This window comes from Arctopsyche grandis, chromosome 9 (assembly GCF_051622035.1).
Source record: "Arctopsyche grandis isolate Sample6627 chromosome 9, ASM5162203v2, whole genome shotgun sequence".
In the NCBI taxonomy this organism is placed as follows: Eukaryota; Metazoa; Arthropoda; class Insecta; order Trichoptera; family Hydropsychidae; genus Arctopsyche; species Arctopsyche grandis.
In genome coordinates, this window is record NC_135363.1 from 25,593,533 (window position 1) to 25,621,371 (window position 27,839).

At 36.1% G+C, this 27,839-nt stretch overlaps 1 protein-coding gene and 1 long non-coding RNA gene across 4 annotated transcripts in view; both read right to left on the reverse strand.

Moving 5' to 3' along the window:
• The window catches only part of LOC143916905 (maternal protein pumilio-like), a 171,640-nt gene that overhangs the window by 37,161 nt on the left and 106,640 nt on the right, over nt 1-27,839 (reverse strand). The window lies entirely within an intron of this gene.
• LOC143916906 (uncharacterized) lies at nt 1,217-26,168 on the reverse strand. The gene is made up of 2 exons (XR_013261010.1): nt 25,873-26,168; nt 1,217-1,400 (listed from the first exon to the last, which is right to left on the reverse strand). It is a non-coding gene; the product is annotated as an uncharacterized LOC143916906 (long non-coding RNA).

Genomic DNA, 27,839 nt, shown 5'->3' on the forward strand with positions numbered 1-27,839 from the left:
AACTCCCTTTCAGCGTGAAAAAATTAGAATATATTATTTATTATCGCCCGGTACTAAACTCCTATACCTGTGGCACACGCGCGCCTATAAATGCAAATTGGTAACGTTACACAAATCCCCAACATTTGACGAACGAGAATATCGTATGACAGGCGGAAAATTCGACCAATAAAATACAGCACTAACGAGTGATACGCCATACGAGAAGCGACAAATCAAATTTTATTAACTCAATCAGATTGAATACACATTGAGAATATCGCACAAGATAACTTTTATCTCTGAAAGACGAAACGTTATGAGAGTATTAATAATGGTGTGTGTGAGAACTTCAATAATGCAAGTATAATTTATAATGTTTTTAAAACTTTTTTCGTAATAATAACATAAGTATAATGCCTTATTTGTACGCAATTTTGTCTAAACTAATGGAGCCAACCCACGTGAGTCAATTTTAACGCCCACAAACAACTTCATGATTGATTTTTGTATTTGAAAGCAGTCGAAAAATGTAATAATGGTAAACAACTGTATTATATTAAAAACATGACCAAATATTTGTTTTTATCAATGATAGGTAATCAAATCGGTTTGAATAAACAATAAATTGGGTCCATTCGAAGCTATTAAGATATTTTAGAACATTCCATAAATTGTAAAGACTAATAAAATAAATAATTTACATAATAAATTTCAAATAAAATTTCATTTTTTCGTATTAGAATATCTACATTTTGATGTATTGCTCTTCATTAATGAAAACAGACATTCACTGAGAATTAATTGAAGGAAAGTATCGCATTGTCGAAATTGCGAAAGTCGCACGTCGGATCGGTGTTGAATATTCAATTTTCCCCTAATTATTATCGCAAAATAAGATTACGTGCGAAAAATTATATTAGGCACATATATACATTGTACATACTGTGTGATGTTTGAGAAATGTACCAATGTCGCGCTGCGTCACGGTAGACCGCCGCGAGGGCGGTTGAATAAATACGCATTAGTAAAACAGTCGTTCGGGTTGAAAAAAGAATGGAAGAAATATGTCGGAGGGTTGGTTTCGGTGTATGAGGTGGAGTTGAAAGGGGGAGGGTCTGCTCCGCCCCTGCACTCCCCCCTCCACCACGTAAGACTTTCACCTGTAATTTTAAACGGCTTTCACGCGAGGCAACGCGAAAACCCAATAATATTCAAAGGGAGAAAGAAGCGGGGAAAAATAAGAAGAATATATCCAATGAAAATTATCGTAACAGTTTTGACGTAAAACTGAGTGGAAAAAGTATCGAGACTAATCGATCACGATCGAAACTTTCTTACCCGTTCCGGAACGGTGGTTCGCCTAGCGGGCTATGAAAGAAAGCGTCACACTGTTTGAGTGTTTGTATTTGTGGGCTTACCTGTAAACAAACAGAAAAATAAAAATTAATAAAGCGCACAAAAACTTACAAAAATATCATAAATAATGTCATTCATTTATATAAAAGTCTGCGAACGCGTGTCGAAAAGTCAATCTCACGCCAGTCTCTCGACGTGTTTGTTTATCATTTAAACGCCTGATCTCGGTTTACATTTACGTACTCAAGTAAATTCGTACAATCGAGAAGTGAGCCACAACCTAGATAACAGCATCTCAAACAGCTATCAATGGAAACCATTAGTTCATAAATCAGCACAAGTCACACTGCTGATTTAAGATTCATGTGGCAATTTAATTCTTGATACAACTATATATACATGTGAAATTATAATTTCAAAGACATTCCAAAGTTCAAAAAAAGTTAAGAACCAGCGGATCTATGTACATACAAAGATACCACAGCCGCATACATTTCCCATGCATAATAAAAAGATATATTATAATAATAACAACGCTCATATATAATATAAACGGAGAACATCCGTCGTTCGTCACGTCTACATCACATTTCACCACAATCCCGGTCCGGATAAGCCGGAACGGCTTTCTAGATCTGCCGGCTCTCGTCGCACAACCAAAAGTGAGCTTTGTGAATATTTTTCGAGGTTTACTCGTTTTAATCTCCCAGCGACAAGTCAACATTACCAACTAATAAAAAGAAAAAATTCAAAACATCCACTGGCGTACAAATAAAATCGACGAATATTTAAACAAAAACTGATTAAATTTATCAGTACGTATAAAAAATATTTTCATGTTATTTATAATACGATTCGGTCGCGCTTTTCCGGCCACTATGAATTCACGCTTTCCATTTTCGTCAAATAAATCAAACGGAGTTAGCATTATTGGGTCGGCGGCCCAAACGGTCCCGATTCCGTTTATTGTTTTGCAAGTCAATTTTATATCCCGGAATCATTCGGGGATTGATACATTACCCTAAAGAAAAGGCAACTCGCATTTGGTAAAAAAAAAATCACTCAAATAAGTTTTTTCATAAAAAAAGACGTTTCAAATCGGAAGAATCAAGAAGCAGAGAATGTGTAACGGTTCCGTCGGTTATTGCACTGGTTTTGTGCCGTGTTGCTCACATTTCCTATAACGGTATACAAATTGCCCAACGCCGTTAAAACATTTGAACAAATTAAGGTTACCTAACTAAACGTACTCGCTCAAAATCTCAACTACAGACTATAACTGTATCATTCTTGGTTTACTGTAATAACAGCTCTAATGCATCAAAAATAGACAACGGAAAAGCGAGGGGAAAATTCGTACACAATTAAATCTGAAAATAACGGACGACACTGGCATTATGAACCGAGAATGCGCAATGAACGAGATTGCCGATGACAACGCAGAAACGACTCGCAGTATCTCGACATTTGCCAGATGTGTGCAGTCACTTTGTAAATGATAAAATTCAACAAAAATCAACCGGGATATAAAGCAGGAATCCTCATTAGAACGCCGAAAAATACTATTCCGATACGTTGCTCAATTCGGTTCAGTTTCTATCAAAACAACAACAAAAGACAGTGCTTACGTCAGTGCAATAACAATCGGCGACATTTCGATTTAAAAATTCCCACAAGTTGCAAAACGTTATGAAAGCGTCTTTCGTATACAAAAACTTCATTGTCTTGATATATCGCAGTTATAAAACACACACGTCATATTACCAAATTGTAACATCGCCTCCTCGATCTGTGACCCCGAAATATACAATCAGATCGTACAAGGCGCAAAACAGATTGGAACATAAACTATGAATAGAGAGTAGTGGCCAAGTGGAGATAGATCATCATTTCAACTTTATAACTGCATATATCTTCGAGAAGTTGTCTCACGAAATTTGTTAAGGCAATATCAACCTTACTCCACTTTATTTAAGATTATTCAAAACTAAGAAAGTTTATCAGCTTTTTGGTAGACCGAAATGTGTCTGCTACTTTAAAAATGATACAATCTCAATAGTAAGTTTACAAGCCATGAATGAATTAAAAATAAATTAAATCAACCCCCCGTCTAATAACTTTTTCCGGAACAACTTGATTGTGCGGAAGTTCACTATTTACATAAAAGGGGGTCACATTGGAATTCGATGCAATCACAAAAAAATCATTTAAAACATGCGATAGATAATAATTCGAATTAACTTTTCAGGCTAGAAAAATTATGTAATATGATTTTAGAAACATTCGCAAGTTTTGCGGTAGTTCAATCAATGTTAATCTGATAAAATATGTAAATTTAAATGGAGTTAATATTAATTTAAAGGGAATAAAAATAATGAAAGCTTAAACATAAAAGGCGGGGTTAATTCGTACGTCTGAAAGGCGGGCTTAATTCGAGCACACGTCGCGAAGGACAAGTTTGAAGTGTCTGAAACCGAAATAGACCGAGAATACCTGCTCTGCTGTTAAAATAGTTCTGGTGTCAACGTTTTGCGGGTCAATTGTCAAATCATAAAAAATCATTGTTCCGATTCGGAGATTTCCATCAAAACTTCTCGCATCACTAATTATCTAATCAAGTTCTAAAATCTAAAAAAAAATAGCTACTTTTAAATATAGAATTATAAATTACAGCGGCGATAACGAATTATATTATATATTAGAGCAATACTCTACTTGCATATTTAAAGCGTTGTTTATAAACAGAAATAAAATATTATATGCCGTATCATACATACGTATACGCCTTGAGCAAAAGCAGATCGTGAAAACGCCATTGTTCGCCTTAAATAATTCAGCATGGAAAATTATGTCGACCAATTAGTCGTATACCATTTTATTAGCGATTACGTTTATAAAGGTGCGTGTTTACTGCCCTCAAATAAGAAATGATGAACGATAAAAGGCTCTAGCATCGGAAAATTTTCTATTAGCACATCCAATAAATTCCAGAACCAGTACGACATTCCCAAAAAATAAAAGTATACACATACACTACCGTCCATATGTTTAAGACCAAAGTGTTTTTGGAGCATATTTTACACAATTTTGGACCAATTTAAAAAATATAAACTCAGTTATGTTCAAAAAATACGCATTTATTAAAATAAATAAAGATATTACAACAATCAATAAACATAAAATTATAAAAAAATAAAAACGTCAAACTGAACTTTCGTCAAAAAACCCACCCTTACTTTTAATCACTGCTGCACATAGTCTCGGCATTCTATTTATTAAATTTTGAAGTGTGATGAGAGGTATGGACTTCCAACTTTCCTGTAGATGATTCCAAAACTAATTTATGGATGTTGAGCGATGGATTCTGGTTCGTCTGTCCAATTCGTCCCACAAAAGTTCTATTGGGTTTAAATCGGGGGATTGAGGAGGCCAGTTCATGATTTTTAAATTTTTTTTTTTTTCTTCTTGTTGTAAGAAGTCCCTGCATATCTTTGATTTATGTTTTGGGTCATTATCTTGTTGGAATATAAAATCATGCCCACATAAGTTCCGGCCGCACGGCAAAACTTGTTCTTTTAAAATTTTCAAATACCCTTTTTTTTTTAAATTCTATCAATTTTGATTAAATTTCCAACTCCAGCTCTTGAGAAACATCCCCATATCATTATGGATCCACCACCATGCTTGATTGTTGGCAGCACACAGTCTGGCATCATTTTTTCTTGGGGAGTGCGCCGGACGTAAACTCGTCTTTTCGAACCGAACAATTCAAACTTCGATTCATCGGACCAAATCACTTTTGACCAATCTTCAATTGACCAATTACGATGCTGAAGAGCCCAAGCTAGTCTTTTCGCTTTATTATTTCTTCTTGATAATGGTTTTCTTACTGCTATGCGCCCTCCCAGCTTCACTTCCATCAGCCGACGTTTAACCGTGGTGACCGATACTTTTTTGAAGGCTGTCTTTTCTATGTCAGAGGCGATTTCTGGTGCCGTTATCCTTCTATTTCGCTTGCTCAATAATATAATTTGTTGATCCAATGCTTGTGTTGTGATTCTGGGACGTCCTGATTTTGATAAATCCATAATGTTGTTAGAATTTTGGAATTTTTTTATCGTCTGTTGTACTGCAGTCTTCGAAATATTCAGATTTTCGGCGATATATCGTTGGGTTTTTTGCTGTTTGTAAAGAGCAATAATGGCTCCTCGAGTTTCCATGGTGAGATTTTTATTTTTTCCCATATTTCTTCAAAAATTTTTGTCCTCTTTATGTATTATAAATTTTTCGCTAATACGACTTCAAAGTCTGACTGCTCAGATTAAACTGAACCAAATTCATTTAGGGTTTATTATTTTGAACTGTTTCGATGTCATATCAGCAGAATAAAATAACAAAAAAAGTTCGTAACATAAACTGCGTATAGTAGAGTTGTCGAATTGCAACATGTGTCGATTCGTCACGCGGTGTCTTTGAGCCCATTTTGAACCCTTATATAAAAAAAACAACAAACCAATGGGATAATCCCTGTTTTTTTTGCTCAAATTAAATCCAAGGGTGTAGGGAAACAAATGATACCCATTTCTTTGAACTATTTTACGCTAAATTATTTTAATGGACATTAGAAATCGAGTTATAGGTTTGGTCTTAAACATATGGACGGTAGTGTACACGTTTGTACATGCATATAATACAAAACAACGCAAATTCGATGTAGAAACACGTGACGTCTGCTGATAAGAAGGATATATTTTCATATTATGTTTTCGCGACCACTGTGCGGTATGAAATTGTCAAAATTCCACAAACACTACTTCAAATCATGGCTGAAAACATATTATTATGATATTATTGAAATCGATATACCGCATATCTCTACATATGTAGTTCAGTTATACTGTACCTGATAACGAGATAAGAAATTCAATAACACCGAATGACTGAAAAAACTAAAAACGTTCAAATTGAGTGCACAGAACATAATAAACGTAGGTATATATAAATCGAAATATATATATATATATATATATATATATATATATATATATATATATATATATATATATATATTTTTTTTTTTTAAGTATGAAAAACAACAAAATTGAACCAAACATAAACAGAACATATGCTAGTCTAATACCGACTACCTTTTAAGGAGGGATAAAAAAAGAGTGAAATAAAAGGAAATTAGTTTTGAAGGTATAATGAAAACTTTACGGTACTAAATTCGTGTGGAAAGCACAATTGAAATACTTCCACGATACGTACTGAGACTTTCTATCTATCGTAAATAGAAACATACCAAATTAGTAACGACTGTTAGGGCACAAACAAACAGAGCTGGACGCATCGATAATATCGAGGAATTCTACTGTAAATGGGGGGGGGGGCGACCGGGTGTGTAAAGACAGACAGGTCAAATTTCACGTGTACATGCAAATATGGTACAAAAATCACTGCAAAACTTAGTGTAAGTGCTTATCGCCCGTTTTCGAATATCGATAAAATAACACATCCGAGGTGTCAAAATCCACGCCGGGCAGAAAGCGGAATAAACACACGGCGCACACGGACGGGTGGGCAGAGGGTAGCACCGTCGAAGTAATACGACAAACGAGAGGAAAATCCGATGAAAGGATTTAACGGTCCGTCGTAATGCAATTCTGGCCTGGCGGCGTGCAACAATAGCGCGGAGGGCGTGGAGGTCGGGAGGGGGTGTGCAAATTGCATTCGGGATTTTCAGATGGCGCGAAAGCCTCAGCTCAAAACGGACACGAAAATGCATCGCGAGCGCGTCAGGTTCAATGAGTTCTAATGGTGGGTGCGCCTGCGCGAGTCGGTACACTATCTCTGCACGACGAGCCGTAAAACGACGCTATTGTCGAGCACGTCGCTACCTCAGATTTGCATATATTGTATGTCTATGCATCTGTGTATGCACCTTGCCTGCCTACCATGCCTCGATAAATACGTCTAGTTATTATACAAAAATTCTGCGTATGTGTATAACAGCTACTGACTGGTATTCAAACCGCAGTTGGATTTACACGAAGATGTGTTTTTATTTTAAATAGAGTAAACTGTTGATCTCGGTAGTCGATGGAAGTGGACTCATGTTATCTTTGACAAGCTCGGATATAGGAAAACTTTATTTTCAACGCTGGCAATTTTTCAAGATATTAATGGTGAAATTGTATCGAAAGTTATTCATTGGTATATTTTTAGATGATATCATCACCTTTCTTAAAAGCAGCGATAAGTTTGATTTGATCGACCTAGGTTTGAAGTTTTTATTCATTTTTTTTTTAAATAATTATAGATGATTTTAAGATTAATAATAGGAATTATATTTTATAGCTGTTCATTTCATGTACACTTTTTATAATACAGAACTCATTTAACTTTAAAAAATATATTTTTAACTTATAACGATTTATACCAATAATTCTTTATTTTATTCTAAAACCTTCAGAATAATAATAAATCAGATTATATTGCGTAGCGTTAATTTTATGACTATTTATTAAACGAAAAAGTGAACAAAATAATCATAAATAATATTCAAATTTACTAAAAAAAATCGCATACGAAGAATTAAATTACGAAGCGGATAAGAGTGACTTGTAGAATTATTGTAAATTGAATATAATAGTCTCATGCGAACAATAACATTTTCCCATCCGAGTTATACTTTCGAAACGTTATTGCGTCAAATTTAGCCGGACACCTATTTATATTGGTATTATAGTAAATTTGACGTCTCAATTGAATTTTCATATTTTCGAGCCAAACTATTGCATAAAAATATCTATACACTGTACATATTTCATACAAAAACGTGCAGTAATATAAAAAAAAACCACAGCGATATCGCTGCAAATATGCACCATTTTGCAAATTATTGCATAGTCATGGTGATTGGTAAATATGTGCATTTATGTAAAAATTTCCAACCAATTATGTCAAGTACCGTTGGTTCATTGAGTTTAGAAGTTTAGTTTAAACTTCACGTCGAAATGAATATAATAATTAGATTTTTTATACAAAGTGTGTATTGAAGTGTTTTACGCACGGACGATTGTTTGTAAAATTTACAATTCGCATAATTGTAACACATCCGTGTCGACGGACGTACGGCTCATGTGTTTATTCAATATTTTAAATGCAAATGGCGAATTAGCAAGTATATTCCAAGACTGGATAGTTTTAGCTTCAGTGCGCACAAATAACCGTCCGAAGAAGTTCTCCACGGTTGAGGAATCAAGTTAGTTCAACTTGCATTTTACTCGGCGCATAATCAAATCACGTCACACAATAGCGGAAAATTTATGAGCTTTTAGCGTAGGTACACGATACCGCGACAAAAAATACATATTTTATTCAAAACGATATTGAAATCAACATCTCGAGAGGTGTGCCGTACTCTGGGTAAGCAGATGGAGAAGCAGCATAGCGATGCAAGCAAATCGAATCTCGAACAAACTCTCGAGTAATGAGCCGAAACATCGAGAAGCTGAATTATTACTTTATGGTGAGAATATCAAGAGGTAAGTGAATCGCAACTGCAAACTAATAAATACAATACAATAGAACCTATTGTACCTGTATCTCTACTTCTTATAATGTAGAAGGAAATTGAAAACGACTCTTCTCAAGTACGTTCATACTATAGCAGCAAAAATAAGTTGATACATGTGTAAATGTTCAATATTGGATGTATGTATGTACACCAGATGCACCAGAATGCACTTACATTTTCAAGATTTTACATCTGAACGCTCTTTTGGCTGGGGATAATTGTAGCTAAGCATCCAAAATATTTCTCTCGCATGGATAAGTTTCACACGTGCAAGTTGAATATGCATCGAAATTGTGTGCGTTCGAAACAAACACAAAAAGACACTCAGGTACCGAATTAGCGTGATGCAAGCCGTTGGCGGAAAATGCGAATGAGAAGAGCGCCAGCGGACGCTGGAAAAGCGTCCATGTTTCCTAATTAAAGTCACAAACATTTTTAGTGTTGGTTTTAGTGCCGCGAGAAAGCATAAGTGAGCGCACAGAACGGGAAGGGGCGCGAAATGAGAAAACATTGAGGAAACGGCGGCAAATGGCCATGCGAAGAGCGGCTCACCCACACACACACCACTAACCTTTTTTTTAATAACAAGAAATCATTGAGATGGTCCCGAAGAAACTATCTACATCAGCGCCAAAACGCACTAAGCGACATTATCTGCGGTATATAAAAAAATCTAAATCCGAAAGGACGAGCGTAGTAGGGCCGATCGGGAATCATAATATAAGCCCATGTCAAGGTTCGTTTCGCGCCGTTACGTTTTCCGAAGCGTAGGTTTCGCGGAAGAGTGGTTCTGGAGAAGAAGCGCGATTCTCCCCCGGCCAGAGAAGCGGTGGTAATGGAGAGCATCGCAACTGAATTAAAAATGAATTCGACTTTAAAATACCTCGGAGGAAAAACAATTTTCACCGTGCGAATTTCAAACGAGAGAGATGGTAGGACGGCGAACAAAGGCGAATCCTCCTACATACATATTATACACACATGCATTGTACAATATAGAAATTTAATTGTCATTTAAGCTTTCCACCAGAACAATACGAGCAAAGTGATTTTTTCATTATAACTAATATATACTTGCCTTCTAGCGTTCTATATAATAAATACAGTCTCGATCGTCATTGCGAAGGCATCAAAACGTCATTAGACCTATGTAAGTACGTACGCTCGCATTATGTAAATTTTTACACAGCAACCGTTATAATAGATATTATTAAACTGTACAATGTATCGCACATATGTATCTAAGCTATTTTTTTTTTCGGTGGGATCTATTTAATTTACGAGCATAAAATTTGCTCACAGTACGAAAACGGCGCAAAAAAGAAACGCAATACGTAATATTTTGAAGGCTATTATGATAATTTAATTTTATTTCGGGTGCACATACGATAATTGGATACCATAAAAGCTGAAATTGGTGTGTTGCTGAAATTGGCATGTATGTAAAAAAAAAATAAAGACTGCGTGAAATTTAAATAAAGTCATAGAAAGGAGGAATATTTGCAGAGTAGACGCAATACAAGTGTGTGTTAATAAAAATGAAATATTCCTCATGTATATGATATTCTGAATTGAGTAATAATTATGTATTCTAAAGAATAAAAAAATAAACTTGTGAAAAGTGATTTTAGTCCGACAAACTAGTGCTCAAACGTGCAGAGCGGAACGACTGCAAGATTTTCACAAAGGCCTTTTCGCATAAAGCCTGTAAGATGAAAGGTGGGAAATTTCGTGAAACGGCCGTCTGTAACCATTTCATCTCAGGGGCGTCGGAATAACGGACCCATTGCAATACAAAGAATCGCTACACGAGAAATGCCCAGTAGTTCCTTTAGCAATTGGAGAAAGATACGCCCTTTCCCTGCGTTAAATGAAAACAACCCGAGCATTTCGTACACCGACCGGTTAGCAAATTTTCGATAAATAAATATATGCTACATCATTCACCTCTGAAAATTTTCAGCACGTTGGGAACAAATGAGCAGAAGTGAATATGCCAGTCGGTGCAGGGGCGTGCGGCGCCGAGGCACAATCGCGTTCTGCCGCACTAAATTTTCATAAATATGAATATTGCAGGAGTGCAACCGGGAATAGGGAGGGAAGGGGGTAGGGGTGCCTCCTGCGGGAGCCTATGCATTTAACAACGCTTAAACGGTTTAAAAGCAGCTCTGCAGCTCGCTCCAGTGGACAATGCGCCGACAATAAATACATTTTACACACAAACGACAAAAGAGAGACGGGGGGTGGGGGGAGGTGGTATTCATCATCGTACAGACGAAATAAAACGAAAGCATTAGAGAGGGGTGGTAGTTTAAAATATAGACAGAAAGAAGATTAAAACGATACGTGTAGGTATACTTATTTGCAATGGAAATCGGTAAAGCCACGTCGGGCACGATTTGCCAACAGGTAGGGGGAGAGGAAGTGTGCAATCAGGGAACAACGGTTCAGAAAATTGAGTGCCGGGTTTCTATATACGTGGAGGGTATGTTGCACACATTAACCGGGGGAAATGACGCGATAGAAAGTATAATTGCCGCGAAAAACTGTTCCGTTCCAGTAATACAAGATAGTGTCGTGTAAACAGTAGTATACAGCTGACGAATCCAGTACACAACACACACATATGTTTGTATGAAATGCCAAATATTGTTGATAAAGTTTAACATTTGAAACAGTATCACCATCACTCTGCTGGGATTCACAAAATATACATATATACATTTTAGTTACCCCCTTATGCCAAATCTGCCACACGCACTTTAAGTAGAGGAAGTGAAGTTAGGTTTCGTGCAATGTTTCAGCGTTGCAATGCTTTCACCGTAAAGAAGTCTTACTATAAATAACAGTTGTAGGTATATATGTATGTATATTAAAACTTTTTAATAGCATTGTAAGTATTATAAGATTTTGAATATATCAATGTTCACATATAAACTGAGGAATTACAAAGGCGAAAAACATCGTTTAAAATTTTAACACGACATCGAATCATGAGCCATAAAATAAAGGAAAAAAAACATCGCGAGACATTTCGTTCCCGTTCGGCCGCGAAATGGTTTTATTGCGCACCCGTGAAAAACTTTTTCCGGATCCGAAGCCGTGTAATAATTTTCTATAGCAGTTGGTCGAAAGTTAAGAGGGCCATTAATCGATGAGTTTCGTTATTGGTTATAATACTGGGGCCGTATAAATTTTTGCGAGCCGCAGAAAGCAGTTGGGGCGTATCGGGAGAATTTAAAACAATGGAAACGGAACGTCACACCGTACAGATTTTCGGATTACCAAGGGTGGAATTAATAATACACAGGTAGAGAACTGAAAATAATAAACATGAAGTAATAAATTCTCATAGCAGCTGCCAACGACGGCAAGGTTTTATTACAAGTGCCGTAATGGAAAATAATCATTGCGCAAAATACAGGCGAAATTGTGCGAAACAGTTTAGAGAGCGCACGCCGAAGAAGTCAAACAAAAATTTCGTGAAACAGTGTCGTTGAAAAACCGAGGAAGTATCACAGATGTGATGTAACTTTTTTAAATATCGATTTTATTAAAATAATCTTCTAAAAAATGCGACGCTATTTTATAAAACAATTCATGGTTTAAATACTTTATAGCATTATTTATGTATTTTTTAGTTTTGCTGCCATGACACCAACTTTTGTGACGTTTCGAAGAACAAACTTTTCTGTACAAAAATTTTATTGGATTACATATTTGTTTATCATGATAAACACAATAACTTACAATGTGAATTACAAATATAAATGGCAAATACACAATTATTCATTATTATTAGACTTTTTTACACCCCGCATGAATAAAATTTAATCAAAATAGAAATATCCAATATTGATTTCAACGCTGAAACCATTCCGTCAAATTAAATTCGTGTATCAACGAAGACTAATAGTAAACCAATATCGGCAAGCAGTTACACGAATTGTAGTTACATTACGGAAATGAAATATTATATCAGATTCAGATAAAATGTCAGTTTCAGTCAGTGGCACAAACGAAATTATAAGTACCACATACGAAATATTGATATTGGTCACAGATAACGTATTATTTAAGAATATAATAATAGCTCGAGAATAACATAAAATAATCTAAATATAATAGCATAATATGAAAATCTTCAAAGACGGTATTTCCTCTAATTAATATCTCGAAGAGGAGGGTAGTGAAAAAAGGTAGGAAAATTGTCTATTGTGATATTCAAACGAATGCTGTAGTGCGTTTAACACGCTTACTATTGGATGGAAAAGGCAGAAAAAAGGCGATTCCTAGCCCGAGGATAGTAAGTATCGGTTGCAGACCGGCGTTCCCAGGTTTTAAGGACGCCCCGAGGAGGACGAGCAAAGGAGGATATAACAGACTGCGACGGTCGAGCAGGGGTTGGGGCAAACACGTAAAAAAGAATACTGCCAACCGCATAATTGGTATAATCAGGGGGAAAGCACGGAATACTGCGAAATTTCACTAAGAATGCGGCGGCCAAAAGAAAATTGAATTAAAACAAAGGCTTGAGCACGTTGTAACGGACCGGGGCAGCCCATCCTCGCTCCAAGCACGCGAATTAATATTTTTCCTTTCATTACCGAAAATACAAAGATGTTTATTTAAATACGTGAAGAATCTGATTAAGGGATCTTTAGTCTAAAAAAAATTTTTTTTAGGATTTAAAATGTACACCGTACTGCTAAAATATATCAATGCAATTTTAACCGAACTGTGAGCCAAATATAATATTGATTTTTATCCGCAATGTATGACGTTTGGTACTTCGTTGTATTATATGCCCTTAGGTAATTTCTCATATTATATGCTGCCTATGTTTGCATCATAACGACAGCTCTGACGTCAATCAGTCAACAGTCGCGGACGAGTTGCTTTGTTTTGGGCTCTACTCTGCTGTTAGCAAGTTTCGGTACAAACTCTACTAGAATTTATTGTGCATTTATTGACATTAATATAAAAGTACGTGAAAAGTTTTTCATCGTGTTTTTATTACATTTTTTTTTAATTTATGAAAAGTTGACTAAAATCATTATTTTACGAATATTCGGATTTAACAAACAAATATTCGGCTTAAATAGAAGTTTCAATGTAATTATAACCATCAAAATGAACCAACGAACAAAAAGGAAGCGAAGAAAGTGGGAGAAGATGTAGAATAAAAGACGTCTACTTCAATCAACCGTGGGGGTTGATTAAGATCATTTAAGCCGATTGAACAAGTGGGCAAAAAGCGAACGAATCTCCCTTTCATTCGAACGACAAAGAAATAAAAATATTATTGAGAAGCTTTATAGAGTTATAAAAATATTTAGATAACACTAATCAAATACGAACAAAATATCCAATCAATTCAAGAGTATGACACTTGTTATTAAGGCGGAGGATATTGGAATTGAATGAGAGCACATTGGCACAGACTGGCAATCACCGGCACATCTAATCACGGCAAATATCCGGTTTTAAAGTTGTAAACGTACGTACACAACGGTGTGTTGAGATATTCGCATGCATGTAATAATATTTCAGTGTATGCATAAAAACGGCAAATAAGCCAAGTGTAAATAGTGAGCGTCTTCGCACGCGTAACTCGCTGACATTTATATAACTTATTATTATGGATAACGAGCGTCTAGAAATTGTCAATAGATCGTTGCATTATTTGCGAGAACGATTGCGAAAAAATTCCAGCATTTCACTCGGTTGCAAAAATGTTTTTATTTATTTTTCTTTTCGGTCAAACATAGTTACAACAAAGGAAAAAAGTAATAATTTACAGCTACGTGTAGATGGATCGTTATAACTTACTGCGGAAACTTTTAATTTGCATACCCCACCGTGTCGGTCTGTGTGAAAGAACGCTGAAAACGAAGCGGATTTTCAGGCTTTTTCACGGTACATTTTCCGAATGACGAAGAGGGGGGCCCGAATGATTTATATGTGTGTTTATAGATAAGATTGGAAATTTGTTTCCTACTAGGCGCAATCGCGGAAATCGATCGCCATTATAACAAAATGCCCATTAAAAGTTCAAATCCTCCAACATCGTCCGAAAAAACGAGCAAATTTCGTAACTATGGACAAAACTAATTGATCGTGCTCCGTGAACGGATAGCTACGACTACGTACTATTATTTACTCGATTTAGGAAAAAGTGTTCAGTCGAGAAAAACTAATATAAAAAATTTTCGCAAAGTTGCAATTAATCGTTCTGATTCTAATAACAGTAGTAAAAAAAAATCGTATTCCAGACGCAAAAGTGCAACTTCTGAACGGAAAAAGTTCATTGCGGCTACTCAATAAGTAACCGCAACTTTGAAAAAAATAATGTAATCAAACATTACTTGCTTTAAGTGTAAAATGTAAAACTTAGTACTGTCGGATTATAGTAAAATTCTACATATTATATATTAATCTGGAATACCAGCCAAAACTTATGAAGAAAGCAGTAGTGAATCAGCGCGAGTAAATTAAAGCAGAAAATGGAAAATATGCATACGTATCTATATATGTACATATTATATAAGTATTTTAAATTATACATAGAAATAATGAGTACAAAGAAACGAGGCGTAGATAGTGAGTCGCTACGAAATATTATTTTTAATTGCAAATTATTTTCATTCGTAACACGGCGAAAAATATTTCACGTTTCAGAGTTAAAACGTAAAAATTTTCGCCTCTTTTGTAATGCACGAAGTTTTATGCCATTTTCCTTCGTCTCACGCTATCTCCTCCCATGCACGAAAATATACAATAATTCCCTTTGAAAAAAAAATTCACATCTCGATTGTCGGACGAATTTTAAATTAACCGCCGGATATGTAAAGTTTCGCGTTTTAACGTCTTATGACGTCGACGGCACTCTCGGGAGACTTGATTAAAAAAAAAGGTTTCGATGAAAATTCACCGACGATTTTTCCCACCCGCGAAATGAGCGGGGGATTCGCGAGCGGCCATTAACACGTCCCCTTAACCATCACATGACAAAGGTACGATCGGCCCTCGAATGAATTCGGATATATTATAAGGTGTCGAGAGGGTTGGAGATGGGGTTCCTCTCTCCGGCGAAATTAATTTGCATGTCGTCGGCGAAGCTCTAGACTTGGTTCGCTTTCATTATCAGACGGGGTCGTGGGCGCAGCTTCCTCACAATTTAGAGATGGAGTTTCAACCCCCTCCCTCTAAGAAAACGGTTAAGCTGTACTGTAACGCTGTTAGCGTCAAAATGCTTGGCGCGAAAACGGCGAGTCCAGATTGCGCCGTTATTTCAGCTCATTTTTACATAACAGAAAATGTGTACAGATAATAAACCGATCGCCTAATTGCGAGGCAATATAAACTGTCGTGTGTGCAGAATGTATATACATAAACTGGTCAAATGAATCTAAAGGTGTATTGAGAACGTGTCGTCTGAAGGTAATGGGGACATAAAGTGACGAAAGCGCAATAAAGTTTAACGCGTTTGGGGACAGGTGTATTATATTTGTCTTGCTTAAATTAGATCCAGGTGATATTTTCTACTTAATGATACTATCGGAAGATTCGTCCGCGAAAAAGAATATTTTCAGGTTTTGCACCACGTGTGGGAATCTGAAACAGAGCGGGTTAATGTTGGTCTACGTTTGCTTTTCATTAAGCCGACATCGTAAAGGAGTTCAACGGCGACCGTAATGTCGGACTCGAAATTGAACTTTCAATTTGATAGCAGTAAAAATCCGAAGTTTAGAGCGTTGAATAACACACACACACACGAGATTAATAAGATTTTGGCTTGCTCCGAGCTTTATATCGCATCAATAACACCGCAAAGTACTATGAGCACTGCGAAAATTCACTGCAATTTTGCATCGTTGACGTGAGGCAATACGAAAACAACTCGTCGATCAAGTTTACCAATTTCGCGATGACACAATTTACTAACATTAAGAAGAACTCATTTTGAATCTGAATAGCATATACTTGATTTGATTGCTATTATACTTGACAAAAATTTTAATTGACTAGGGAAAGATACTTCCTTGTTTTCTCAAATGGTAAATAATATCGATGAATCGTTTCGTTTAATCGAAAAATTGTATTATACAACAGAAGAAATCGACTTGGATATAAAATAATAAAAAATATTAAATAATACGACCAATTTTTATGCATGAAACTTACATGATCACACCAGCACAGTTTTTTTGGAACAGACCTACCAATACATCTTAAGAATCTCTGCATCACCATACATGGCGTACATAGAAAAGTGCATCGTGTTTGTACCTACATATTACATATTTACTTTCATAATGTACACAATGTCATCATTGATATAAAAAAGATTTTGCCACAGGGGAATAAAACGAACTTAAAAAGGTCGAAATGTTTCTATGAAAACATTCCCATCTGCGTATGTGAATATTTTGAAGGTTAGAATTACAATTTCAAATGTGTGACGTCATTTACTTACTCCAAATAGTTATTCCCTTTATAAACGCAGTCAATAGTGAAGCGCTTCACCGGAGACTATATCAGAAATCGAACTGTGAACAGCATATACAATTATATGTACACACACAGCAGCGGTGCAATAAAATTTAAATTATTAAGAAACACGCAGGATCCCGAGACAAAGTACCGGAAGATTGAAGCATATGCAACTATGTGCGAGCTACGGGTGGTGAGAAAAGCCTTTAAACCCAGACAGTGTACGTGCGACGGCGACTCCACACTCTAAATTGAATTAAGTGACAGGGCGAGGAGGAAAACACGAGGAGGTAACCAACAGTCACCTCCGGGAGCATATCCTGAACCTTACGAGGGACGAACAGGTGCGGGAGGCGAATGAGAGATGCGGCCGGCAGATACGGGAAGTCGCATACTCCATCCCGTCGATTCTCCTGGGATTCATTCGGACATCTCACGGACGTATTGCTGCACCTCATCGATCCAAGACTTCCCCTCTGGCGACGGGATTAGCATTGAATGATTGCACACCGCTAAAACGGCACTTAATCCGTACCGTTGCACATAACCAGGCGATATTAAAATTAACAATTCATATGATAAACAAGCGCAATAATGGTAATGATGTAGTACATGTGCATTGCACAATGGAATGTTTGGTTTTTAGCTTATTGTCGATCGTATATATCTGATAGCAGGTTAAAATGTTTTATAGTGCAATGCGCTGAAAATGTGCGCGGATTAAAAATGGAGATTCGTATCGTGCGGAAAGCGATGTGTGTAAGTAGCAAAAAGCATTTGCGATGCATTTTGAAAAAAAAAAAAACATTTTGGTAGATTGTGCTACACTTCCAATGACTTATTCGTACATTCGTACATGTATTATACATACATGTGAACATTTCAATTGAGCTAACTTGGACAAGTTTAAATGTGAGCAACAGGATGCTACTACAGAAAATTTTCTTCGCTTTTCATAAAAGGAAAATTGGTATAGGACATGTTCTGTTGCATATGAGCGGAAGTGCTGATAATCTGAGAATGGAGAATTAAATCAAAGTAACATATACAAAATGCTCCCATACTGGGCTAAACTCATCATATTCCTTATGCATACACCCTTGGATATCATTCGAATATCCCCTTGTGCATGTAGCATTCAATTAAAATAATTAAACTTAAATAGTATTCTAACGAGCATTGAATTGAAGAGACCACCCCTTATTAAAGGGTCAACAAGACACCATTTCGTACTGGAAAATTTTATTTCTTTGATAGGAATTCTAAAGCAATGTCATTTTAGCGTATTTCGCACTGAAAAAAAAAAGATAACCGTATATCAAAATTGTTTTGCTCATCTTTGACAGAGATGCACATTGCCCGGTGCAAGATAAGATAAAAATTCCAAGTGTACGGAGATTACTGGGACAGATCTGTACCAAGGACGCGATTGAGATCGCTACGATTGAAAAACAACCACGACCAAGATAGAGTGGAGTGCATGTTTGGGATCGTTGAAACTTGCGAACAAGGCGCGTGAGGATACCGTTCCGATTGGGTGGTTCTGTTGGAGCAGTGACCGGCGCGCGGTTCCGGAACGGCGTCACTGGCCGCAACATCACAAGCACAACGTATCTTTTGCTTGTTCTTCAACCACATCATACGAGCGTCACATCAACGGAAAGTTACATATTGTCAGAGCCGAGGAAAACAAAAAAAAACCAGCAAAATACTCGTATATAAAACCAGGGGTGTACACATTTATGAATCTGAAAACGTGGGTGGGGTTTTGCGAACTCGAAAATTTCGAAAGCGGCAATCAAACAACAAATTAAATATGGACAACGAAATAAATACGGAATCAAATTAATGCGGGTTCTCTTTGATACTAATATAAACGAGAATGTCGAATCGCTTATTGTTCAAAAAAAAATTATATCAAATGTCTGAAATGGACTTCAATAAAGGCAGAACAATTTTTTTAAATTCAAATTGAAGCTGAAAAACTTTTTAATATAAACTGAAAGGGTCTTACTGAAATTCGCAAATGTTGTCAAACAGTAATACACTACATATATATATAAGTTCGTTTTTTTAGTTAAAAAAAAACTTGGGAAAGACGGCATAGCCGATGGACCAAATTTTATATTTTCCCATGATGCTTTTTCAAATTATTATTAAACTTTTACATATATAAATGTATAGATTATAAATTTTGAAATCAAATTCAAATAGTGGTGACATAGTCGATAGGATGGTTTTTGCCAATTCGGTGAGGACCAATTTCAACAATAAAATCAGATAAATCGGTAAATTCTGATAGGAACCGATCGATAGATTATTATAATAAATTATTTTCAATCGAGGTCAACTCACGATTGAACCCGGCAACCTTTCGATGGTTAGCATTAACGCAACCACCAAGCTATGCAGCTGGCATAGAAAAATATTGCAAATAAACATCCTACTTACAATTAACCAAATTTAAGGCTACATTAGCGTCCATTATTCATTAGATATGTAGTGCTAAACGAAAAATTATTTTGATTATATTTATTTTTGATTGAAAATTTCATACGAACATTCAGCTTGAAAAATGAATAACGCTGATATTTAAAATTTTCTAAAAATATGGCGCCACTATTGGTGATTCTCCAGATGATTGATCTACAATTGTCACTATTCTAAATCATCTGCCCAAAAATTACTTTATTTAAGAAGAGAAAAGACGTTGAATTTGAAACATCGATAAATTACATTCATGTAAACCGATATCGCTTCCGGTTTTCAAAGATCGTAAACTACAGTAAGTAAAGTTGGTAGCGGTTAGCCCGTCCTTCACACGTACGAAATAATACCCACTCGCACACGATTAAAAATTGACGTAGCAACGTACGATTCCGTAGTCTCTTCGCAGACAAAAGGAGTTTGTCTATTTCGCCTGATCAAATTTGGGGTTCCCCGGTGCGGGAACGCTTGCACACGTGATGCAGCCTGCGCAACGTTGATTTGTTTTCCCGTAAAATTGGTTTTCACGTCCCGCGGGAAAGGCGATTTTATTTTGTTTACCCGCGCTCCGCTCCGTTCCGCATTACGCGCTCGGCTCGCCTTATACATATCTATCAAAAACCGAGACCGAACTTGGTCAGGTCCATGTCGCTCTGTGTTAGGTTGATCGATTCAGATCGAACGCGTGCGGGGGTTTCGCGCTACTTCCCTTTTTGGGATAATTAAATGCATTAACGATATTAACAAACCGGTCGTAAAACAGAAACACAAGGTAGCTCGGTGTGGCAACCCACGCAGCAATTACCGGCTAATCTACGACCAGTACGGATACGGATCGAAAATAAAACGCCCATTTTAAATATCTCAATTCATTCCATTGTGATCCTCAATCAATGACAAGCAAAACTTGCTCAAAATCAAACATTTTAAATGTACGTATATTGCAAATATACATATGCAGTACATACTTATCTCTCGGCTTACTATGTATATTATATGAAGCAATTTTGTACGATAAATATCACAAATATTGCTAGTACATTCACATTTAAAACACATGCTTCTAATATTACATTTGTAATAATAAATAAAGCCAAGAAAATATCTAAATAAAAAATACGGAAAATTTATAAACTTACCAACAAATATTTGAATATTAGAAAACACCACGGACAAATATGATATCGAAATCTTGAAAATCCAGCGTTCTACCAACTGGATTAAATAGAGCCTATTTTTTTAGTAGGTTTTTCTTAAAAATTTAACTCTCAGTCGAAGTCGACCGTTATATTTAAACAGGTACACAATCCCAGAAAGCAATAAAACCCATCTTGCATATAGGTATATATGTAGGCCAAACACCCACTCGAAACGAGTCGATAGATCAAGCAATAGTCTGAGACAGATAATAGTATTGTATGCGGTCTAACAACTATTGAACTGCTATGAGAGCCTCTCGACAACAATATGATTCTCGATTTGCTCCTAGAGTCAACCACAGCAAACTCCTTGGCTACCAATGTAACAATCATAATAGAGGTCGATACGATATAACAATCTGCCAACTGTAAATTCACAATATTATAGAATAGTTTTCAAATACATACTATGTGCATATGTAATATAATATTCTGCATGATATTAAGATGTGAAATATAGTAGAGAGAATGGACATATCAGTCTAGTTTGCAGACAAATATTCCTCAAAGCAGCATGACAATTGGAAAGCTTTCAGGACTGCATTGATAGAGAGGAAAACAGTGTCGCTTCCGTACAAAGAGATCTGTGCGCTCAAAGTAGGTACTTGGGTATATCGGAAAGTTTTGCAAACAACGGTAGCTTTGAAGTGGACTGTATGTTTATTCTTTCGTAAAAATGAGAATATTCACAAAGCCCAATAATGATGAAAGCGTACAAATTAAACAATTCCACGCATACACACCGATAAAACGCTTGGAACGCACCCATGCGAGATTCAGACTATCTATGCAGTTAAAATGTGACTTCGAACCAGAGAAGAATGGAATGTTGTTATCCTCCGACACGCGGGAGGAAAACGGTCAATACCGCAATTACACAAGAAAAAGCAAAAAAGCCGCTTCAACAGAAGAGGAGGAGGAGGTGAGAGAGCCCACTCGAAGACCAGACTGTGGAGTGTTTTTGACCAGCGTCATCGGGTTCATTGCGCAACTGTACAAACCGGTAGTAAGAATCGCATACACATGTGTGTGTATAAATATTTCAAAGTGCGGAAGATTCACTCGTGTCTGTCGTTTTCGCAAAGTGGAACCCGTTCGTTACGCATAACCCAAATAGGCGAAGTAATAATGACACCTAAATTGCAAAAATATGTATGGACATAAACAATAATTGACCGTGTAAGTAAAAGCGAAATTAATAAGAAAAATCGTCATTTAACGAATATGGGCGTGAAATGTTGATCAACGAGAGCAAGTTTTTTTAATTAAAAAAAAGTCCCGCTCTACATGCTTTCCAGAGCATTTCGTATACATTAGAATGTTTTAATGAATTAATTAGAAACAATCCTCCATAAATACATACATAATTATTGAATAAAAAAACTTTTTGAAAATTCTATGAAATTTCATTATTATCCAATTCGAACTTATCATACACCAATCTGTATCCCTACACTTCAGATCATTCAGACCAGAACAAGTGTACATATGTTTGGTTTTGGTTAGGTTAAGTTGAGTTCAAGAACAAACTTACATGAAATATGCACCACGGAAGGCATGCAAGGACACCTTCGTACTGATCCGAAACAGAGTACTGTTTGCCTTAATTCTTGTAATATTTTAGTTGAATAAATCAATAAGGAAAACGCACATTGATCACCAAACAAACAAAGCATTTGGGGAAATTTGAAACGTGATTTTTTTTATCATACTGTTTTAGCTTTTAGCTCTTAATTGAAGAATGAGAGAGGCCTAATAGGCCGGAACAAATCCGAATTAGCAGTCACTTATTTTATTAAGCATTTACAATTCAGTTAATATTAAATTATACTTGGATAAATTTCACTTATTTATAATTTATTATAAGCGCAAACCATAATACGGAATAAAAATATAAACGGGTAGTGAAAGCTAGATCGGATTCATTACTCATTTTGAATGATAAATAATTTATTATCTTAATAAATGTGATCTATGAAAATAAAAAATAGCCTTTGATTCGTGTCCGTTAAAGCTTGAAATGTCCCTTTTCCTATATATTTACATCGAGTTATATATTATATATACTTTGAAACATTATAAAATTTATTAATAAGTTGTATATTTTTTACAAAAGTAAAACAGTACATTTAAACTTTCTAAGAAACAAATTGGGGGTGAAATAAGGTCGCCATCATTCATGCGCAAATGGAAATTCATAGATTTACTATCGACTATGCAAAAAAAATATGTTAAAGAAGCCATATCGACGACGGAGAAAGAGAGAGAGGAGCGACTTTAGACGAAAGGAAATAAACGTGTTTGAGAACAGAATATGCCCGTCCCATATATAACAGCGACGATATTGCGACGGTACCATCATACAAAGTTTGACTGTCGGTGGACATGCGAGACACGGGCACAGGGTGAATTTTGTCACAATATTGCCAGACTGGAACTGGAACAACAACTACCCCCCAACCCGACCCACCCACTACTCAAACACAAAAGATTCGAGGCCGACACTAGCCGTAAATTAGCAACACACACCAGCTTATACGTAGACATACCCACTAGGCAAACAAAATCATTTCGTGAGCAAAAAATGGGTGTCACTTGTTACGACCGCAATTAGAACAATTTGATCGTATTCCTCTTAATGATTACAAAACCAAACAAACGATCGTAAATACACTCATACATATACATATGTATATATTTCCTTATCAATGATAAGCATATTTAATTTCAAAGAAAGAGTATCCAGGACGTAGTTTATATTACATTACAGATTGTTTTGAGATAGATATATTTCGAGTGGTATTCCCGTTGCTTTCATAGGGGATAGATGTGAATTATAGCAAGAAATGATGATATATCGTCTATTAGGTTGAAATCTTCCAGAATTTAATTAATATTTTTTATATTGATAAAGTTTTGATATTTATCGAATTTGATATATCTGAAACAAAAAAAAAAGTACTCGGCAACATTCCGAAGTTAATTCGAATTAATTAAAATAAAACAAGTTTTTTAAAACTGCAAAAACCTGATTTATCGTATCTTTGAATAAATAATGTACAACTTTTTTCAGCGGCAATTTAAATTCTACGATATTTTTTAGAACATTGAATGAACTGTAAGTAAATAAATAAGCATCAAACCATATAATTTAAGTAATACATACATATATAACTATTATTGTCTATTTCTATAAATTTACATACTAGTCTTTACCAAATGAAGTATTGCGGAATATAATCGACCAATTTTGTAGTATTATTCAGTCGGTGAAAAATCAGTTGACGAAAAATTCAAACCAATACTCGTTCTTTTTCTTCTTCTTCAATACTCGTTCAGTTCTATGATAATCTGTAGTAGGAAATTTTCCTCTGTATTTAATTTTTCAAACTTGTATTCAACGCGTCGCAGTACTACCTCAGAAAACCATCACCGGCATAAAAATACATTTGAAACACCTTTCCACGCAACACGACCGAAGCCCAGCTCAAACACGACACAACATGATACATGTAACGTGACTGTGGATTTTTTAGTTTAAATTTACGACGACGAAGCGATGGGGTCGAAATTATCGCTATCGAGAGTTTGCTCACCGGAGCGGAGGAGTAAATTTATATTAACACCGACGACGACACATATTCAGCAAACGTTGATGGGAGGGTGGGTGGGTCGGTTTGCCGGTGGATGAAACGAGCAGCTTTCCAGTTTCACATTTGTGCAGGCACACGTACGCGAGAGTAGATAAGGTGCGAGCGGATGCTGGCGTCGGAGACTCGACTAGGAGAAAACCCGTTGTACCGAGAGGAGTACGCGTGCACCCACGATCTCCCATAGCGTATTATAATTCAGATTTTGCCGACACTTAATCTGACACATTTTAAGTACTACGCTCGAATAATGCGTCTGCCGGCCCTGACTTAAGCCGCCCGCGACATTTATCTTTAATTAAAACCCAACCTCACACTACCCCATATTTTCCAGCCACAGAACTATGTACATAAATGTGTTTCAAAATTTAAATCTTCATTTTAATATGCCGCTTTCATAAAACAGGATACCGCAATACATGACGCGCTGATAACATGTTTGAAAACGTGACTAATTCAACCGCTATCGCACTGTTAACACAAATGAATTTCACAAATCGTTATTATTTATTATTATTATAAGAAAATGTTGTAGTGAAAAAATGAAACATTTTATACAGCAGACGAAGTAACCTCTCAAAGTCAATCATAACAGATCCATCGTCAAATGAATTTTCACGGTGGAACATAAACGGACGTCTACACAGCTATAAATAATTTATTTGAAATACCTTCACATCACATCATTCAATATACACTTATTTAACTAAAATAAAACACTTTTATAATTGACTCGGTTATGCTAAAATGAACCAACCCGCATGAGTAATATTATATTTCGAACAATGCAACTCCAACTGATTTTTTGTACAATATATATAAAAAAAACTCTTAAATCATTCAATAGCTTAATATTGCTCAATTCTAATTTTTAAATTCTCCTTTAGTACACAGTACCAAAAATACTCACGCAGTAGATACATAGATACAATTAGCATAACTACGCTCAAACCCAAATCAGACACTCATCAACATCACAAATTCAATCCATTTAAACCTGACACATCGTTATGAAATTAATACCAGTAGTTTCTAATTGTTGTGAATCATACACGTATACTGGACTTCCGCATCGAGAATGACCAATAAACTATGATAGCGAACGAAGTAATAAAACACACACCAGTTGCAATTTGACCTCTTTGGATTGGATCGGGCTGACCCACTGATGCAGTCCGATGTAGCGCTTGTGCAGCACCTTCAAAGACAGATCGCTCTGGGCGTAGAGAGCGTCCAAGCACTGGTCTAGAGCGGCAGCCTCCAGGCCACCGTTTCCTGCTTCCAGAACAACCATTTTGCGTATTTTAATGCAATACAAAATAAAACCACTGTTTCACTCACTTCAAACCACACTTGTCAAAAGTTTGAGATCTAAAGGAGTCGACACCTTTATTAATTTGTTTTTGGTAATAGCTTATAATAAATATAATATAAATATACTTTATTTATTTCTTAATTAAATCACTATTTACTACTATCACAGTTGATTTTCGTATTTGGTTTTTCTTTTTTTTTTAATATGTTTGTTTTTGGACAAATTTGATATGGTTTATTTCAGTTTTGATTTTGCACACAGATATGTATCGATAGTTTTTTTTTTAGTTTTTTTAGTGATTGTTTTTGATTCCTGGCGCGGTTAAGGGTCAGAGGAATGCTGGTTTCTTAACTGTAAACGTCGCGGCTGATCGTGTTTGTCGGTGGCCGATTAACGGTAAACTGCGTGTACGCGCTGGAGAACTCTACTACGTGATGGGTTTGACGATGCGGCATGTTAAGGCCGCAGGTTAGGGCTGCGCCCCCGGGGGCGTCCTGGCGCCGGCGCCCCTCATGTCTCATGCAACGGCGTGTTAAGGGCGCAGCGGGCGTCCAGGGGCGTGCACGCGATACAGCGGACGAGGCGAGACTGGTCCGCACCAACACCGGTCGTACCGCGTGCGCCCACATCACACAAACACCATTGTACGTACATACATACATACATATATATATTTTATAATATAATGCGCGACACTCACACAAGTCGGATAAAACAGTCGATTGTCAAACGCATCGCACACAATACATGCCCAAGCGGACTAATTATAATAAACCAGAATGAAAACTTCAATTATTCAAGTGAATATGACGTGAAAATATTGATGTAGTTGTCGGTGGTGGTTTCAGTGTAGGCGCGTCCGAATGAAAACGATTGATGCAAAATTTATGCACGCCAAATATTTTGTGCAATCTATGCAATTGAATGAAATTGTTTGGTTCTGGGATAAATTTGCGTACGACGATTTTTTTATGCACAGTTAACATTTCAGTGTTTACAACTATTTCAAATTTTTTCTAAAATTAAACCACCTATGCAAAATATTTCGAATTCCTAAAAACACCTTTGATATACTGACAATTTGATTGAATCTTGCAAAAATTCAATATTGAATTTAATCGTACTGTTGTATTTTATTACTCATTCCCATTTTAAACCAATATCGGAGTAGTAGAAATGTTATAGAAAAATTCGACTTTCAAATCGAGCTACTTTTTTATATTTTCATTTAAGTAACTCGTTTTTTTTAATTATTAAAGAATAATAGTAAATAAACACCGCATGAAAAATGAAATAAATATTAATAAATTTAAACCCTAGATGTATGTATGTTCAATTGATGGTAAGTTGACAGACTTTTCCATTGTTTGTGACAGAAATCATAAAAATACGAATAAAACCCGATCCAATGTCCAACAAAACCATGAATTAGTAATAAAATAAAATAAATGCACGACATATTAGAACGATGAACAAGGTTCAAATTGGAAAAAAATCTGTAACAGCGACGTCGATAAAGCGAATTTTTCCGCATTTTCCCGAACAAATTTGGTCTGTTATTGAATTGAAAAGCTCATTCGGATACTAAACGAGTTTCTGAAATTTAAGTCAATCGTTCAAACGAAGGAAATGAAACTGGACGACAGCACTTATTAGTACATACTTTCATTAACAGCCGAGCGACGTTTATTTTTACAAGCTTTTTTCAGCCTACAACAGCGACATCACTCAAAAAATTTGCATTAAGTAATGAGCACCCGACAACCGAGTAAGTT